The sequence below is a fragment of the Leucopleurus acutus genome, assembly GCF_964270905.1.
Source record: "Leucopleurus acutus genome assembly, chromosome: 10".
Lineage (NCBI taxonomy): Eukaryota > Metazoa > Chordata > Mammalia > Artiodactyla > Delphinidae > Leucopleurus > Leucopleurus acutus.
In genome coordinates, this window is record NC_139153.1 from 9849138 (window position 1) to 9868761 (window position 19624).

The 19624-nt window shown below is 39.4% G+C and overlaps 1 protein-coding gene across 1 annotated transcript in view; it reads right to left on the reverse strand.

Annotated features, from left to right (window-relative positions):
* GRM7 (glutamate metabotropic receptor 7) overlaps positions 1 to 19624 on the reverse strand; it is a gene marked incomplete at its 3' end in the record, with an annotated part of 570397 nt that overhangs the window by 381075 nt on the left and 169698 nt on the right. The window lies entirely within an intron of this gene.

The following is a 19624-nucleotide window of genomic DNA, read 5'->3' on the forward strand; positions in this document are numbered from 1 at the left end:
GAAAAGTGGGGGTAACCTCCACGGAAGGTCAGTGCATTTGGAGCTCAGTAATCCAGAGGGAGGGGCTGGATTTGGGCCAGCAAGGAGGCAGGTCAAATAGTGCAGGAATCTTTTGGCCTTAGGTGAGAAGAAGCCAAAATCGGACACCTCTCTTATCAGTGACTTATCACGTCCCCAATCAAATGTCATACAAATTACACAAATGAAGAAAAAATGGTTCGCCTTTGCAGAAAGCAAAAGAAATGGCAAGGGTTTCACAATAATGAATGTGTGAAGTGCATTTCAAATACTATTTGTTATGTGTGCATAGAAGGATATATTCTAGAAGGCCAGCCAGAGAGACAGAGGAGAGAGAGAGAGACAAAGTCTATTCAGAGAGACACACAAACATGCAGAGAGAGGAAGGCTGATGGATGGATGGGTGGAGGCACTGTGTGTAGGTGAGAGGTTGCAGAGATGAAGGGTGCAGTAACAACCAGGATAGTGGTGGTGATTACAACAAAAATGGCATTTGTATTTACTGTGTGCTAGGCGCTTTCCCAAGCAGTTTCCATGTATGAATTATAAGCATTTTAAATTAAAAAGCTACGACAAACAGGTTGTTACTATAGGCAGGTAAGGGAAACCACTCACCTATTTCCCAAGTCCCCTCTGTCCCCCAGGTAGACTCGATTGCAGTACTGTTTCCGCAAAGCTGCGTGGAGGAGCCCATCTCTCTGCATAATTAGGGACTGAGCCCCCTCCTGGCTAGAGCACAACAGTACTGCTCTCTCTGAAGACCATCACAAAGCAGCAGGACCCAGTTAAATGAGGGTCTCTTACAATAAGGCAAGGATATGAGAAGGGAGAGTCACGTGATCTCAGCCCCCCATCCGCCCAAGCAAATTTCACATTAACCAGGAAGGACTGGATTCAACGTGTAACGATAAAATAAACACTCTCTCTCCACTCCAGGGGTTCGCCTTTCTTGAGGATGTTGCTCTGTGACTGGGTGTATAATGTATATTCACCCAGAATCTCCTCCTTCTCTCAAAGCAGACTTACACATATACTCCCCTCTTCCCTGTGTCCCCATTCCCCACCCCACGTGATCTTGAGCACAAGCTCGTGAATCTGGAGCTTGTCTTTGCTCTTTCTGTCCCTGCGTCTCTTTCTGTTCCATCTGTCTGTCTGCCTGTTTCTTTCTCCAGGCATATCTCTCCCTCTCTCCCTCCCTCTCTCTCTCTCTCCTCTCTCTCCATCTCTCTCTCTCTCTCTCTCTCTCTCTCCCTCTCCCTCTCCCTCTCTCTCTCTCCATCTCTCTCTCTCTCTCTCTCTCTCTCTCTCTCTCTCTCTCTCTCTCTCCCCCTCCCTCCCTCCCTCCCTCTCTCCCTCCCTCCCTCTCTCCATCTCCCCCTCGGGTAGCCATCCTCCGAGTTCCCCACCCCTCCTCTTGTTCTCTCAGCCCCTCTCAGTCACCCTGTCTCCCAGACCTCAGTCCCAATCCCTCCTTCTAAATGTCCTTTACTTCTCTTCAATGTCTCTTCCTTTCTCCCTTGATACACAGAGCCCTTAGTTAAACCTCATTATCTAATGATACGGCCAATAACTAACAAAGACATCTCCTGGAAACACCTTTAATGTTGAGCCCTTTAACAGAAGAAAGGCTAGAGTCACTATGAGGCATCACCATTTGCAGGTAAAAAGAATATAATAGTAATACACCTGCAGCTACATTGAATAAGTATTCAAGACGAAATTAGCCCAACATTAAAAGAAAGAAAACTCTTATCCAATAATGATCATTTGAACTTTTAAGTAGACCTCCTCGTATGAAACTGCATAATTAAGGTGTTGTTTTCCCTTCAAAACAGGTGAAAAAGAATGATTTTTGGCTGACTGTTGTTCAACAGTTGCTGGCACCCTTAATGGCTGCGGTTGTCACTGAAATCTAATTTCAAAGCTCTCTTCACTTTGTTAAGAATCGAGCGCACTCACGCTTTTGGGAGGATATAAGGGGTTGTTTATTTTCCTCAGACAATCTGGACTTCATTTTACTATAGATACAGTGGGGCCTCCGTATCCATAGGTTCTGAATCTACAGATTCAGTCAGATGTTGGATGTGGATGGTCGACTGTACTCCCTTAAGCAGTGATGCATGAGGATTGAACGCATGCTCCAGCCTGGTTTCTGTGTTGTTTCTTACCCATGAACTTATTTAGGCAAACATCTCTTCATGACCAAGAGAGAAAAATATATATATAAACTAATGAAGTAGGGAGAAAGCCCAGAAACCCCCAAGTTTTCATTGCTACATCATTTGAAAGGATAAATGTATCCATATTATATTTTTATGCTACAAATATTTAAATGACTCAATATGTGGAGATTCTTATAGAAATGAAGACATTATTTGTTTAGCTTTGGGCAAGTTATCCACACATCCATTTTTTTTGTCTATAAGATACGGATAAAAGCAGTTCTTACTTTCAAGACTGTATTTCTTAACCTGGCACATTACAAGGGTTTAACAGGTGCACTAGTAATGTCATTCCTGTTATCATCATCATCATCACTGTTATGATAAATATTTCCATATAATTATTTTGAAACCCCATCCATGGAGGGAAAATGAAACAAAGCCTCCTTATATACCTTATTATTATTATTTACACAGCTAATTTCAAGGGAATCCTGTTTTTGTTTCACTATTGACTATGATCTGAATATTCTTGAGTTTTTCTTGGAATCAAGCATTAATTTGCTAGAGGCCATTCACATTGACAGTGACATAAGGAGGTCAGATATAACCTAAACATAGCGTAAGTCACCAGCATCTTCATGAATGATACTGATAATTAAAACAATGAATTCGAGATGTTTTTTGAAAACCCATGTTACCCGAAAGTATTGGAAAAGGGCCAACATGCTGTGTTTCAGTTGGTATATATATAAGAAATTCCATAAAACCTTTTTAAAAACATCAGACAAAATTTTAATGCTCAATTTATCCCTAAAAAGCAAATTCCCTGAGGTTAGAATAAATTAGAGCTCCAAAGGTCAGTGTCAGAGTAATTGACTTTTACCAAACTGGTATTTGATTTAAACTGGAGAGTGTTCAACTATGCACTGAAACAGGAAAAGAGAAATTTCTTCTACGATTTGTTGTGGAAACACAGAAAAAAATATATATATATATAACAGATCATAAATATCAAAAAACAATCTGTTTCCTAAGAAGGAAGTTATGTGATCAATTACTCTACCTTAAGGACTTGTCAGAGGATACTTTCTATACTCATTAAATTCACCAAATAACTGAACTCTCTACTTAACATATATTGCTATGTAAACACACAGAACATGAGGCAATTGAGTTTATAGGTAGAACTACCAATAGAAATTTCATCTAAATTTAAAACCTGTTAGTTTCATCATTAATCTCAGGACCTCATGAAGTCTATAATACTTGTGAGACAACTCAGGCTTAGATCATAAATAATCTTTTCCAATACAACGTGCATTATATTACCATATCTCTCTGTATTCTCTGACTTGCCCATGTTTTTCCATCCATGTGTATTGCTTTTCTTTGTGGCTTTTCTTTATGACTGCATCAAAAGCTCATCAAGGGGGCTCAATGACAGTGAGACATAAGATGAAGAAAAGAGTAGTAGGATACTTTGCTAACATGGTACATTAGCTGAAAAATGAGCAAGAATATGGATTGACCCAGTAAGACATATTCTTCAAAATTAATAAAACGGGGATATTTGTTTCTTAATACAGTCCCTCGGCTTGAAGTAGGAAATATCAGGAATTACACTGTCAGAGTACCATAAAACAAACATTTATGATGTATCAATGCATAAACACTTTGTGGTGTATGAGTACACTGGACTATTACTCAGCAATAAAAACAAGCAACTGCCATTATATGCAACAGTAAAGACCCATTTCTAAAACATTATAGTGACGGAAAGAAGTCAGACACACAAGAATGCAAACACACACGCAGAGTCTGATTCCATATGTACATGTGTGATTCTACGAAGTTCAGAAATAGGCAACATTGATCTACTGTCAGATGAGTAATTCTATTTATATTAAATGAAAGAGAAGACAAAATTAATCCCTTAATTAGTGATGGGAAATGGAACCAAGAGGATTTATCTGGCGTGATAGAAATGTTTTTTGTTTTGATTTTTGTGGTGGTTACCTTCGTGTGTGTGTGTGTGTGTGTGTGTGTGTGTGTGTATAAAGTCATTCAGTGGTGCATTTAAGATCTACATATTCTCATCTATGCACATTACCCTCCAATAAAAATGTTCAAAAGGTTTAAAAAAGAAGCCAACAGGATACAAAAATAAATTAGTTTTTAAGTCAGGAAACGCAACTAAAGAACAGTGAGAACACAAGAAGGTTGTATTATAGGTGAGTTTAACTTATCTTGAGCTGTGATAAGTTAAGGGAGCTTACTGGCTTTTGTATAACATTTACTAGTAGCTTCAGGAAGGCTGGACCTAGATTCTTCCAAGTAGCAAGTCACTCTTCTGGAGCCTTTTGCTCCCCCATAGGCATTCTGGTTCTCTTAGGATAAATGCTGGTATCCAAAGGCTCAGATTGGTCCACATGCCATCAGGAAAGCATGTTCAGGGTTGTTTACGATTTGGTTCCTGCCAGTCTCTCCACCACTCAACCAAACTTCTTCACAACCTCCACCTCGTTCTAATATGTCAACATGCTGTTTGCTGCGTTCGGCTCTTTGCAAATTCTGTTCTCGCTGAAGGGAACACCTCAACCCCTTCTTAACTAGGTCACCTACTGTTAGTTCTTTGAGGATTAACTCTTGTGTCACCCACTTTTGTCAGCTAATGCACTCTATTAGTGTTCATGCAAACCCCTATTCTCACAATTCCCCCTCTGACATTAATGAGGTAGGAGATAGATGGGCCCCTGGGCTGGACAGCTGGTGTGTGTCCGTCAAGCGGAGTAAAACTGAGGCTGTGTTTCCCCAGACACTCCAAGGACAAAGTTAGCGGCAAGAGCTGAGCTCTGCTGAAGAGGTAAGACGAGCACTCCTGAGGTCAAGGAAAATGTCCCTGACTGTACATGCACAGGAAGGCTCCTTGGGGGTCAAAAAGGAGGGGTGCTATCCCATAACAGGTGATGTCAGGCCTCCCACAGGCCTCCGCGCTGGAATCCATCTTGGCGAAAAGACGCGCAGACAGATGGGGGCAGACCCTAGGGCAGGTCAGATGTGGGAAAAGAAATGAGATAATCGGCCACAGGTAAACAAAGACCCGGCAGAACTGTCCTATATAAATGATGTAACCGCCTCCTTACTGGGCTCCCCGTCATTAGAGAGGACACCCATACCCTTTCTCCCTGGGTGTGTATTTCTGCCTTGCTTCAGTCGTAGATAAACAAACTACTTCTCTGTGTGTTCTCCTACTTGCGCTGCATCTCTAATAATAAACTTTGCACCTGTTTTTACAGTTTTGCCTCCTTGAAACATTCTTGCTTTCAAACCGGGGCATGAGCCAGGGCCACTGTGCCTCTAGCCTCCAGCCCCTGGTGAGCTAGCAGCTAGGATTCCTGGTTTTCATCCAGGCTACCCAGGTTCAATTCCTGGGCAGGGAACTAAGATTTCTCTTCAAGACCGCTCACTGTGTCTCTCTGAGATCATTATGATGGTCTGATTCTTTTTATCTGATTCCCCAAATACACCAAGAGTACCTTTAATATGGGGGTGGTATCCTATCCCTTATCTCTAGAACTTATTAGGATTTCTGGGCTGTACTCAAATAAAGTGTGTTGAATTTATGTTAAGTAAGGGGCTTCGAAAACTCAAACATGTTGTCTTGTGCCAAAACCTCCTCGAATCCAAAAGACAGACTGTTATTTTTGTCTAAAATGTGAATTTTAAGAAAAAATAGTTTTAGCAAAATTAAAGAGGATGGAGCATTAAGAGGTTCGGGAAGCAACTTTCTAAGTCAAGTGACAAATACTGTGAAAGACACCCTCTTTCACAATTGACTAAGAGAAGAAAAGAGTTTCTACTTAAAGTTGGAAGAAGGTCATTTTAACTTTAAAATTCTAATTAACCTAATAGCACACACCTAACATCTAGAACATACTGAACCTGAAAAAAAAGATTTCTAATCTTGAGGGGTTTTCCCCCTGCTTATCGGAGAAAGAAGAGATTATCAAACATCTAATTTTTCTTAAAGAACATTAAAGAAGCCCCTTCAACCTGCCACTTTTTATAAATGATTTTTCTTTCAGCCATCCTTTTGGCTAAGTTAATGGCCCTTTAAATTCTCACGTCAGCTTTGCGTTCATAGTCAGCTCTGCATTTAATCGTTTCAAGGGCCTCTCTCTTATTATTCACACTCAGTCTAAACTAATGACATTTTTTAACTACTGTAGGTACAGTTCTTCACAGCCCACAGGTGAGTTTGTGGGCTCTTGGGATGACCCACTGCTGACAAAGAAAGAGGCCTTATTCTCAGTCTTTATCTAACTGCCTTCTTCCAGGTGACGGACCAAGTCAGGGCTCTTCTAAATGGTGAAAACAGAGAAAAAAATTCTTTCCTTTTTCTTGTGATAAGAATTTAAAAAATAGCTCTGGAAACAGAAGAACAGTATGTTTGGACTCATCAGTTTCAAGGACCGGGCTTTTCAAAGGGTTAGGGTATTTGTGACTTTCTTGCCCTCTACTCTCTATTTGTATATTTCTTCCTTTCTCTCAGCTTCCCATTGTACACTTCACCTCTCTCTGGTTCCCTTTCCTGTTTTTCTTCTTCTTCAACTTCTCCTCCATTAATTTCATTGTTTTCTAACTGTACTATACATGAATAAAACCCAAATGGGTATTTTCAGGTTTTTTTCCATCTATTTTAATCCTGTCCTCGGAACTTTGCTATACTTGTGATTTCTTCTCTTTCTTCCTTCACCTATTCCTCTTGGCAACAGCCTTGTTAGTTCTTTTTGCCTACTTTGCACACACACACACACACACACACATTTTTTTTTTGCAATAGATAATCAGAGAACGTGAGGGCTACAAAATTTCTCACTAATCATTTAAACCTTTCCATTCATTTTCTATATGAGAAAACTGGAGTGGAAATATTTTCCCATGCCTACTTAGCACTGTAGCTCAATGGTGGTGCAACATAAGAAGTGAGCTCAGTTATATTCATACACACACACACACATGCACACACACACCCCACATATTTTCTATAAGCCAAAATATAAACAAGTACAAATGTATGAAACAAATGCCTAGAAGTAGACTGCATCATGTTGCAACGATAGTAAATACTTGCCTTCCTCTAAGGCTTTTACTCTATGTGTCATGACATGACCTCATATGCAAAATTGGCTTGCTATTCTGGAGGACGGAATTATTATTTGTCCTATATATTGCCCCTCTTTTGCCACTTACAGTGGAATAGCCTTTGAATATACTCAAAAGATCTGGGTGACCATGTCCTCCTTCCTCGAGGTCTGTGGTATGAACACTGGGAGAGGGTAGTAGTAGTTCTAAGGGATGATATTTAAGTATAGACTCACTCTTCCATTTCTCTCTCAAACGTACTTCAACCAGGCTTTTTCCAACCCCACTCCAATGTAACAACTGGTCAAAAAATCACCAATGAACTCCACACTGCCCAGTTAAATGGTCAATTCTCCATTACCTCTACCTGACTAAGCAATAACATTTTGATGATGCTGATAGGATACTTATACTCTGAAATATTTTCTTAGCCTGGTTGCAGGAAACCAGGCTCATGTTGTGTGTATGTGATCTCTCGCTGGCCAACCTACTTTCTCCTCTTCCCAGCCTCTTAATATCGGAATGTTAGAGCAACCACTCTTTGGTTCCCTATTATTTTCTATATTACGTCTTTAAATGTCTTCTCTATTTCAATGATTCCAGGAAAATAATTCTCTTTCCAAAAGCCTCTTAAAAGTTCCAGGCTCACATTCCCAATTGTCTACTTCACATCTCCACTTGGATGTCTAATAAATATTTCCAGCTCAACACGTCCAAATTTGACATTGTTGTCTGTTCACACAAAAACTGCTCTAATTACTGTTTTCCCCATCAGCTAATGACAACTCCATCTCTCTAGTTGCTGAAGCAAAGAACTTTGCAATCATTCTTGACTTATCTTTCTTATGTCCAAAATCCTATTGGCTTTACTTTCAAATTAGATTTTAAATCCATACACTTCTCATTACCTTCATTGCTTCCTCCCAGTTTCATTCTACTATCATCTCTTCCATGGCGTACTGTAACAGCATCAGAACCCCTCTCCCAGACTCCATCCTTGTTCCCCTATATTCAGCCGAAGAGCTAGTATTATCCTTTTTAACATGTTGGATAGATCAAGTTATTCTTGTGTTCAAATGCTGCAAAGGTCTTCTACTTTACTCATAATAAACGGTAAGATCTTTATAACGGCCTTCAAGGTCCTGTGTGGTCCCACCCTCCCATTCCTCCCATTATCTTTTGACTTTAGCTCCTTCTTGCTCACTCTGTTAGAGCCTCATCAGCTTCCTTCTTTCCCACATACACCAGGGATCTTCCTGCCCTAGGGCCCTTGTACTGCTTTCTATGCTCAGTATAATCCTCCCCCAGCTATATACTTTGTCCCTTCACTTCCTTGAATCATTTATCAAAAGTCGTCTTGTCAATGAAGCCTACCTCGACCACTCTATTTAAAACTGCAACATCCACCACCACTGCTGATGATGTCCCTTACTCTGCCCTACTTTTTCTTTCTTTATAGCACTTGTCAGGTGTGATGTCAACAAAACAACAGAACAGGCATCTCCAAACTCCTGTCCCTCAACAGAAATATTGAAAATAAGCAGAAATTGTCAAAACCAACTTTGCCAGAACTCTGGACAATGGTCAAAGATTTACAGTAATTAAGTGAATGCTGAATCAAGAAAAAGGCCAACTTGAAAACAGTAGAAAAGCTTTGTGGCATTTTTATTTTCTTTTTCCCACCCCACCCTACCTCAATGGCAGTCTTGAAGACCTGAAGACCACAGCCTGCATTCATAGGGGGAGACCCCAGTACTTGGTTCGCAGGACAAAGCAGAGTAGACTTTATTAGCAAAGTACTGTGTTTCTCTATTCCAACCTTTATGGGGACTACCTGAAGGATTGACACAACATACTTATCTCTGTTTTACCTAACGTGGGACTCATTGAGGGAGGGAAGAACATAGGCATTGTTCATAAACATTATAAGGTGAATGGAAAACCAATTGTCATCTAGAACAAAATATTATGGTAGAAACAAACAAAAGACAGCAGAAAGCCTTGGAGGAAAATCTGAAAAGAGTTTCTTTGGGAAATTAGGACATTCAGAAATGCCTGTGTATACTGGGGAATTTAGAAAGTCACACATATATCCAGGGCAGGATGGATGCTCAGAAAAATCATGAGAAGACCTGACCTTAAACTTTCATCTTTGACTAATCTCTAGGTTCAGCACAAGCAGGAAGTAAAGGCTAAGGCAGAATTACAAACAGCCTGGTTATGTGTGGAAGGAAGGCCCCAGAACAGAGCCAATCCACAAAGACTGAGTGCTACATGTTAAATTAGGTCTCCCTCAAAATTCACATGTTGAAACCCAAAACCCCAGCATCTCAAATGTGACCTTATTTGAAATAGGTCATTACAAATGTAATTAGTAAAGTTAAGATGAAGTCTTTAGTGTGGACCCTTTCCAATATGAAAGGCATCCTCATAAAAGGGAAAATCAGAACAGAGAGACATACACACATAGGGAGATCATCATGTGAAGATGAAAGGGACCCAAGAAATACCAAGATTGCCAGCAAATCATCAGAAGGTAGGCAAGAGGCATGGAAGAGATTTTCTTTTATAACCCTAACAAGGAATAACCCTGCCAACACCTTGAACTTGGACTTCTAGTCTTCAGAACTGTGAAACAATAAATTTCTGTTGTTTGAGCCACCCAGTCTATAGGACTTTGTCATGGCAGACCTAATAAATTAATCAGCTGTGAAAAGTATTCTTTTTGTTTTAGCTCCTCGCATTCAAGGAAATCTCTGTCAAAATGCTAGCTGAATACAAGGTAACAGAGCAGGCAGTTCAGTGACCACACATGATAAGGAATACTGTCTTTAAGTTTGGAGAAGTCACTAAACAAACCAACAACTTCTGCCTTTGACAAGCAAGAACATCAAACCCTGGGAGAGATGGAGAATATGAGTTTCAGAGGTACCACATTATAATATTCAAATGCCCAGTTTTCAACAAAAGAATCACAAAGCATACAAAGAAATAGGTAGGTATAGTACGTTCAAAGGGGGAAAATGACATAAACCATCCATTAGTATGCCCAGACATTGGACTTACTAGAAAAAGATTTTGAGTCAATTGTCTTAAATATGCTCAAATATTTAAAGGAAATCATGAATAAAGAAAGAAAACTAGGAAATGATGAATAAACAAAATGAGAATATCCATAAAGAGATAAAATTTATACAATTTACCAACAGCTAACACTGTCTATTATTTACTTATTTATTAAGCCTATTAATAATTATCTCTCTCCCTCTGCTATACCTTAATCTCCACGAGGGAAAGAATTTTTGTTTTCTGGTTACCAGTACCTGGTCAGTGCCAGACAGTAGACGGCCAACATTTGTTAACTGATTGACAATAAATGATCTCTTCCACATCTAACAGCTCATTACCTATAATTCTGTGATATAAAGAAACATTAGGGCTTTCCTGGTGGCGCAGTGGTTGAGAGTCCGCCTGCCGATGCAGGGGACACGGGTTCATGCCCCGGTCCGGGAAGATCCCACATGCCGTTGAGCGGCTAGGCTCGTGGGCCATGGCCACTGAGCCTGCGCGTCCGGAGCCTGTGCTCCGCAACAGGAGAGGCCACAACAGTGAGAGGCCCGCGTACCACAAAAATAAAATAAAATAAACATTAATGATGATGTGACGACAGTGAATACAATTTTGGAGTGGGTAAAAGAAAGGGGGAGGTATATTTATAAAGCAAAAATTCCAGAATGTGATGACTCAGGGAGGAAAGTTGCTGGAGCTATAGTTAGAGGAACAGTATGTAACCTTGAGCACACATTACACACACAATCAGTTCTCAGTTGGGCAAAGAGCACATAAAAGTCATGATTTATTTTAAGCAAGGAATCAATGCAGTGTGGAATGTGCTAAGTGAATGGAATCCCAAAATAATGTTATCAGTGTCATATGCCTCGGCCTAAAAAATGTTTTATTAAGACATTTTCACATTCTGCTTTTCAAATCAAAATTAAAATTAGGTTATCAATATTTATACATTTCTAATTTCAACACAATAGGGTATCTGTTTGAAATATTACATCTCTCTCTCTCTTTTAAAATAATGTTTTTGCCAATCAATGAACCATAGCTGTGCTGATTTCACAATTATAAAAGCATTCCATAGCTTACATTTTTCTTCAAAGACAATCCTTGCATAAATATTTTCATAGAATTCCTAATTCCTATTCCTACATAGAATTCCTATGTATATAAAATGGCTTCATTTCATGATAAAATTTAACAAAATAACATTACCTATGTTATTACCTGGTTCTAACTGTAGGCATGTATAGTGAAGGCAACAATCGTTCTTGAAACTATCTGAATTTTTATTTTATTTTACCTTATAGTCTAAGTTTGTTAAAAAAATATATATATCTACAAAAAAATCTACAGCTAACATCATACTTAATGGTGAGAAACTCAAAGCTTTCCCTTACTAAGATAAACTACAAAGCAAGGATGTCCCCTCCCACTATACCTTTTCACTTTCATAAAGGAAGTCTTTGCTAATGCACTAAGGCAAGAAAAAGGAAATATAAGTTATACAGATTGGGAAGAAGACATAAAACTATCCTTATTATATCCTTAGGTATAAATCTAATAAAATATGTACAAGATCTATATGAGAAAGACTACGAAACACTGATGAATGAAATCAAAGAAGAACTAAATAAATGTAGAAATACTCCATGTTCATGGAGAGGGAAACTTAATATTGTCAAGATGTCAGTTCTACCCAAACTGATCTATAGATTCAATGCAATCCCAATAAAAATCTCAGGAAATTATTTTATGGATACCAACAAACTGATTCTAAAGTTTACATGAAGAGGCAAAAGACTCACAATAGCTGACACAATATGGAAGGAGAAGAATGGAGGTGGAGGACTGACGCTACCCAACTTCAAGACTTACTATAAAGTGATAGCAATCAAGGCAATGTGGGATCTGAGAAATAATAGACAAATAGGTCAATGGAACAGAAGAGAGCATCCAGATATAGGCCCCCATAAATATAGTCAGCTGATCTTTGACAAAAGAGCAAAGGCAATACAATGGAGCAAAGATAGTCTCCTCAACAAATGGTGCTTTAACAACTAGACATCCACACGAGAAAAATTCAGTTTAGACTCACACCTTACACGCTACACAAAAATTAACTGAAAATGGATCCTAGAGCTAAATCTAAAACACAAAACTATAAAACTCCTAGAAGATAACGTAAGAGAAAATCTAGATGACCTTGGGTATGGTGACACCTTTTAGATACAACACCAAATATACCATCTATGAAAGAAACAAGCAGTACAGTTTGGAAAGGGAGTTCCCAATGAAATGTTTAACACAAATAGAGGCAGCCTCTGCTGTACTTTCTGCTTTCTGAGGAGGTTATAGGTCTTTTATTAATTATAGCATTGCTTAGAAATAATATTGTGGTTTAAGGCAATATTTCATTTCTTGGCATTTTCTCTCATTCCCCTAACAAAACTTTATGAGGTGTGTGGAACATTCCAGGTAATCAAGGAAGACTAAAGTAGGGTATATCTAAATTGGAGCCAAAAACATTTTAGTTCAGTTCTTCAAAGCTTTGATCTCTGGTTTGAAGAAAAAATAAAGAAACTGTTTCTATCTTGAGTTAGAAAATGCATGAAATAACCAATTTTTTCATGCCAGATCCAGAGCGCTTTTTGTCTTTTCTTACACGTATCACAGATTTAATTCAGGAACCAAGCTGTGCTATACACCCATTTGAAAATCATCACCAATAGTCAGAACCATTGGAGTCGGCTTTGAAAATCCACCCTTCATTATGCTCGCTCCCTAATGTTAATGATTATGTCAGAGATGAAAAGAACCTGGCCCATGATCCTTGCTGGCTATAAGCAGAGGATGCCCAGGACAGCCTACCCTCAGAGAAGTAGAGCATTTTGGAGGGCAAAGAGTGGGAGGCAATTTGGGCATTTTGTTTGGAGGACTTGTTCAGGGCTGGAGACAATGACTGGGGAATCCCTGTTAATGGGGCAACAGAAGAGAGGGAAATGCCAGGGGTCCCTTGACTCATCAGACAATACAGAAGAACTAAAAATGATAGAAGAGTTTTGGCTCAGGAGCTGGAGAAGTGCTGCCAAGTCTGGAAACACTCTGAGATCTCCCGTGAATGCTGGGCAGACAACAGGGCCAGGGGTGACCTTTCCCGGGCACGGTTCCTATCATCATCTAATTGAAAGTGGGGGAAAATGACCCCCTGGGCTAGCAAACACTGAGGACTTGTTTTCTACAAATGGAAAATAAATACAGATAGAAGCTAAAAGAAGATGAACATGACTTTCACAGGGGCAATGCACTTGCTAGCCCTTTGGCCTAAGGCAATTTGTCGTTAATTGTTCATGCAGATACACGGAAGAGAAGCCAAAAATGTATGTGTTTGCCAAATGTGTTCAAAATACGATCAAAAGGAAAAAAGACATGTTGATTATTGATTGGGTTTTTCTTATTTACATTACAAGGCACAACATTGCACAACCCAGGCAAAGATAGAGGGATGTAGCAGTATTATGACTATTTGGATGATGTCCATCCCAGGAGCATCCAGTATGGAAAAACCACCAAAAAGAAAAAGAAAAGGAAAAAAAACACAGGAGAGGAAAACTTAATTGCTCATACAGAATACATTCTGTAGTTTCATTTGAGATATTTCATAGCTTTGTTCAGAAAACTTGGTGCGATGGAATGCATTTCCTCTTTCACTTCCTTAGGAGTGTGGCACTATAAATGCACAGCCACAATCCTGTGGTCTCATCCTAAACATCAGTGAACTAATCTTGGCTGCTCTTTTTATCAATGCAGAAGACACTATGGCTAGATAGAAGCCACACCATTTCTAAACAGTCACATGAAAAGCCTCATGTTCTATCTGGGGAGGAATGGAGAGCTTGGCATGAAGAGTTGCTGTTCTGTCACATTTCAATAGTACTTTCATTGATAATACCATTTCTCCTCCATTTCATTTTTGAGACCACTTTTTTCTTGGCAGGTTCAGGATGCTGTTTTGTGTCTAATTTAATAACTTTGTGTATCCCTATATATACATGAAGAAGTATTTTGTTTCAAGAATTTATAAAATTTTTGAAGTACTTAGTAATTTCCTAAAATATCTTGAAGCTGGAGGTAGAAACCATGGAGTTACTAACATGCCTATGATGTACCTACCGCTTAGGAAGAGAGGACCTCAGAAGAGACCCTGTAATCTGTTGCTTTGCTTCGACACCCACCCAAATCTTACACTTCACCCCTCCACAGAGTCATCTGAGTGAGCTTTCTAAATCCCTCTTATCACATCCCATTTTCATACTCAGATGCTGCCTGAAATACAAATTTCTAAGTGTAGTTTCTAAGACCCTTCATGATCCAACTCTGGTCCACTTATCATCCATATTTTTTGCCGTACCTTTATGTTTCCTGTAATTCCTCCATCCATCTAGGCATCCAACCACTTAAAAACATGTTTGATCACCTGCCATATCCAGGCCAAGTTCAAGGTGCTGGTGGTACGATGACGCATAATGGATAGGTTTCCACATAGAGACAAGTAAAGAGATATCATAATGGTATGGAGTATGTAGGGTGCAATAGAAGCAACAGAAGGAGCCCCTAACCAGACGTGGATGGGGTGCAATGGTTGCAGATGGCTTCCAAGGAAAATTAATATCTAAGCAGAGACCCAAAGAACAGAAAGGAGTTAATCAGGCAAATAGCGCAGTGACCACTACTCTAGGAGAGGGAAGAGTTTTCCCAATGAATGGGAAACTTTTTAAAGAACAGGAAGGGGGAAACCATGGAATCAGAGAGTTGGCACCACACGCAACACCTCTGGCTGCATCTCTGTCTTCTTCTTCTTCAGGAGCATTTGCAAAAACAACATTTAGAGAGACCTTCAAGATGGCAGAGGAGTAAGACGTGGAGATCACCTTCCTCCCCACAAATACATCAGAAATGCATCTACATGTGAAACAACTCCTACAGAACACCTACTGAATGCTGTCAGAGACCTCAGGCTTTCCAAAAGGTGAGAAACTCCCCATGCACCTGGCCATGTGGCTAAAAGGGTCCTGGTGCTCAGGCGGGGTGTCAGGCCTGTGCCTCTGAGGTGGGAGACCTGAGTTCAGGACATTGGTCCACGAGAGACCTCCTGGCTCCACATAATAACAAACAGCCAAAGATCTCCCACAGATCTCTATCTCAACGCTAAGACCCAGCTCCACTCAATGACAAGCAAGCTACAGTGCTGGACACCCTATGCCAAACAACTCTCAAAACAGGAACACAAACCCACCCATTTGCAAAGAGGCTGCCTAAAATCATAATAAGGTAGCAGACACCCCAAAACACACCAATGGACGTGGTCCTGCCCACCAGAAAACAAGATCCGGCCTCATCCACCAGAACACAGGCACCAGTCCCCTCCACCAGGAAGCCTACACAACCCACTGAACCAACCTTTTGGCAGACATCAAAAACAACAGGAACTACGAACCTGCAGACTGTAAAACAGAGACCCCTTAACACCGTAAGTTAAGGAAAATGAGAAGACAGAAAAACACACAGGAGATGAAGGAGCAAAGTAAAAACCCACCAGACCAAACAAATGAAGAGGAAATAGGCAGTCTACCTGAAAAAGAATTCAGAGTAATGATAGTAAAGATGATCTAAAATCTTGGAAATAGAATGGCGAAAATACAAAAAACGTTTAACAAGGACCTAGAAGAACTAAACAGCAAACAAACAATGATGAATAACACAATAAATGAAATTAAACATTCTCTAGAAGGAGTCAATAGCAGAATACCTGAGGCAGAAGAACGGATAAGTGACCTCGAAGATAACATAGTAGAAATAACTAAAGCAGAGCAGAATAAAGAAAAGAATGAAAATAATTGAGGACAGTCTCAGAGACCTCTGGGACAACATTAAACGCACCAACATTTGAATTATAGGGGTCTGAGAAGAAGAAGAGAAAAAAAAGGGACTGAGAAAGTATTTGAAGAGATTATAGTTGAAAACTTCCCTAATATGGGAAAGGAAATACTCAATCAAGTCCACGAAGAGCAGAGAGTGCCATACAGGATAAATCCAAGGAGAAACATGCCAACACACATACTAGTCAAACTATCAAAAATTAAATACAGGGCTTCCCTGGTGGCGAGATGGTTGAGAGTCTGCCTGCCGATGCAGGGGATGCGGGTTCATGCCCTGATCCAGGATGATCCCACATGCTGTGGAGCGGCTGGGCCCGTGAGCCATGGCCGCTGAGCCTGCGCATCCAGAGCCTGTGCTCTGCAATGGGAGAGCCTGTGCTCTGCAATGGGAAAGGCCACAACAGTGAGAGGCCCGTGTACCACACACACACACACACAAAACTAAATACAAAGAAAAAAATATTAAAAGCAGCAAAGGAAAAACAACAAATAGCATACAAAGGAATCCCCATAAGGTTAACAGCTGATCTTTCAGCAGAAAGTCTGCAAGCCAGAAGGGAGTGGCAGGACATATTTAAAGTGATGAGAGGGAAAAACCTACAACCAAGATGACCCTACTGAGCAAGAATCTCATGTAGATTCAATGGAGAAATTATAACCTTTACAGACAAGCAGAAGCTATGAGAATTCAGCACCACCAAACCAGCTCTACAACAAATGCTAACGGAACTTCTCTAGGCAAGAAACACAAGAGAAGGAAAAGACCTACAATCACAAACCCAAACAATTAAGAAAATGGTAACAGGAACATACCTATCGATAACTACCTTAAATGTAAATGGATTAAATGCTCCAACCAAAAGACACAGACTGGCTGAATGGATACAAAAACAAGACCCATATATATGCTGTCTACAAGAGACCCAATTCAGACCTAGGGACACATACAGACTGAAAGTGAGGGGATGGAAAAAGATATTCCACACAAATGGAAATCAAAAGAAAGCTGGATTAGCAATTCTCATATCAGACAAAATAGACGTTAAAATAAAGACTATTACAAGAGACAAAGAAGGACACTATACAATGATCAAGGGATCAATCCAAGAAGAAGATACAACTGTAAATATTTATGCACCCGACATAGGAGCACTTCCATACATAAGGCAAATAAAAGGGGAAATTGACAGTAACACAATCATAGTGGGGGACTATAACACCCCATTTTCACCAATGGACGGATCAACCAAATGAAAATAAATGAGGAAACACAAGTTTTAAATGACACATTAAACAAGATGGACTTTATTGATATTTATAGGACTTTCCATCCAAAAACAACAGAATACGCTTTCTTCTCAAGTGCTCATTGAATATTCTGCAGGATAGATCATATCTTGGGTAACAAATCAAGCTTTGGTAAATTTAAGAAAATTGAAATCATATCTAGTATGTTTTCCACGCACAACGCTATGAGACTAGATATCAGTTGCAGGAAAAAATGTGCAAAAAATACAAACACATGCACGCTAAACAATACAATACTAAATAACCAAGAGAACACTGAAGAAATCAAAGAGGAAATAAAAAAATACCTAGAAACAAATGACAATGAAATCAGGATGACCCAAAACCTATGGGATGCAGCAAAAGCAGTTCTAAGAGGGAAGTTTCTATCAACACAATCCTACCTCAAGAAATAAGAAACATCTCAAATAAACAACCTAACCTTACACCTAATGCAATTAGAAAAAGAAGAACAAAAAACTGCAAAGTTAGCAGAAGAAATCATAAAGATCAGATCAGAAATAAATGAAAAAGAAATGAAGGAAACAACAGCAAAGATCAGTAAAACTAAAAGCTGGTTCTTTGAGAAGATAAACAAAGTTGAAAAAGCATTAGCAAGGCTCATCAAGAAAAAAAGGAAAAAGACTCAAATCAATAGAATTAGAAATGAAAAAGGAGAAGTAACAACTGACACTGCAGAAATACAAAGGATCATGAGAGATTACTACAAGCAACTATATGCCAATAAAATGGACAACCTGGAAGACACGGACAAATTCTTGGAAAAGCACAACCTTCCGAAAATGAACCAGGAAGAAATAGAAGATATAAACAGACCAATCACAAGCACTGAAATTAAAACTGTGATTAAAAATCTTCCAACAAACCAAAGCCCAGGACCAGATGGCTTCACAAGTGAATTCTATCAAACATTTAGGGCAGAGCTAACACCTATACTTCTCAAACTCTTCCAGTATATAGCAGAGGGAAGAACACTCCTAAACTCATTCTACGAGGCCACATCACCCTGATACCAAAACCAGACAAAGATGTCACAGAAATAGAAAACTACAGGGCAATATCACTGATGAACATAGATGCAAAAATCCTCAACAAAATACTAGCAAACAGAATCCAGTAGCATATTAAAAGGATCATACACCATGATGAAGTGGAGTTTATCCCAGGAATGCAAGGATACTTCAATATACGCAAATCAATCAATGATATACACCACATTAACAAAATGAAGGAGAAAAACCATATGATCATCTCAATAGATGCAGAAAAAGTTTCTGACAACATTCAACACGCATTTATGATAAAAACCTTCTAGAAAGTAAGCATAGAGGGAACTTACCTCAATATAATAAAGGCCACATAGGACAAACCACAGCCAACATCATTCTCAACGGTGAACAACTGAAAACATTTCCTCTAAGATCAGGAACATGACAAGGTTGTCCACTCTCACCACTATTATTCAACATAGCTTGGAAGTCTTAGCCACAGCAATCAGAGAAGAAAGAGAAATAAAAGGAATCCAAATCGGAAAAGAAGAAGTAAAGCCGTCACTGTTTGCAGATGACATGATACTATACATAGAGAACCCTAAAGATGCTACCGGAAAACTACTAGATCTAATCAATGAATTTGGTAAAGTAGCAGGATACAAAATTAATGCACAGAAACCTCCGGCATTCCTATACACTAATGATGAAAAATCTGAAAGTGAAATCAAGAAAACACTCCCATTTACCGTTGCAACAAACAGAATAAAATATCTAGGAATAAACCTACCTAAGGAGACAAAAGACCTGTATGCAGAAAATTATAAGACACTGATGAAAGAAATTAAAGATGAAACAAATAGATGGAGAGGTATACCATGTTCTTGGATTTGAAGAGTCAACATTGTGAAAATGACTCTACCACCCAAAGCAATCTACAGATTCCATGCAATCCCTATCAAACTACCACTGGCATTTTTCACAGAACTAGAAC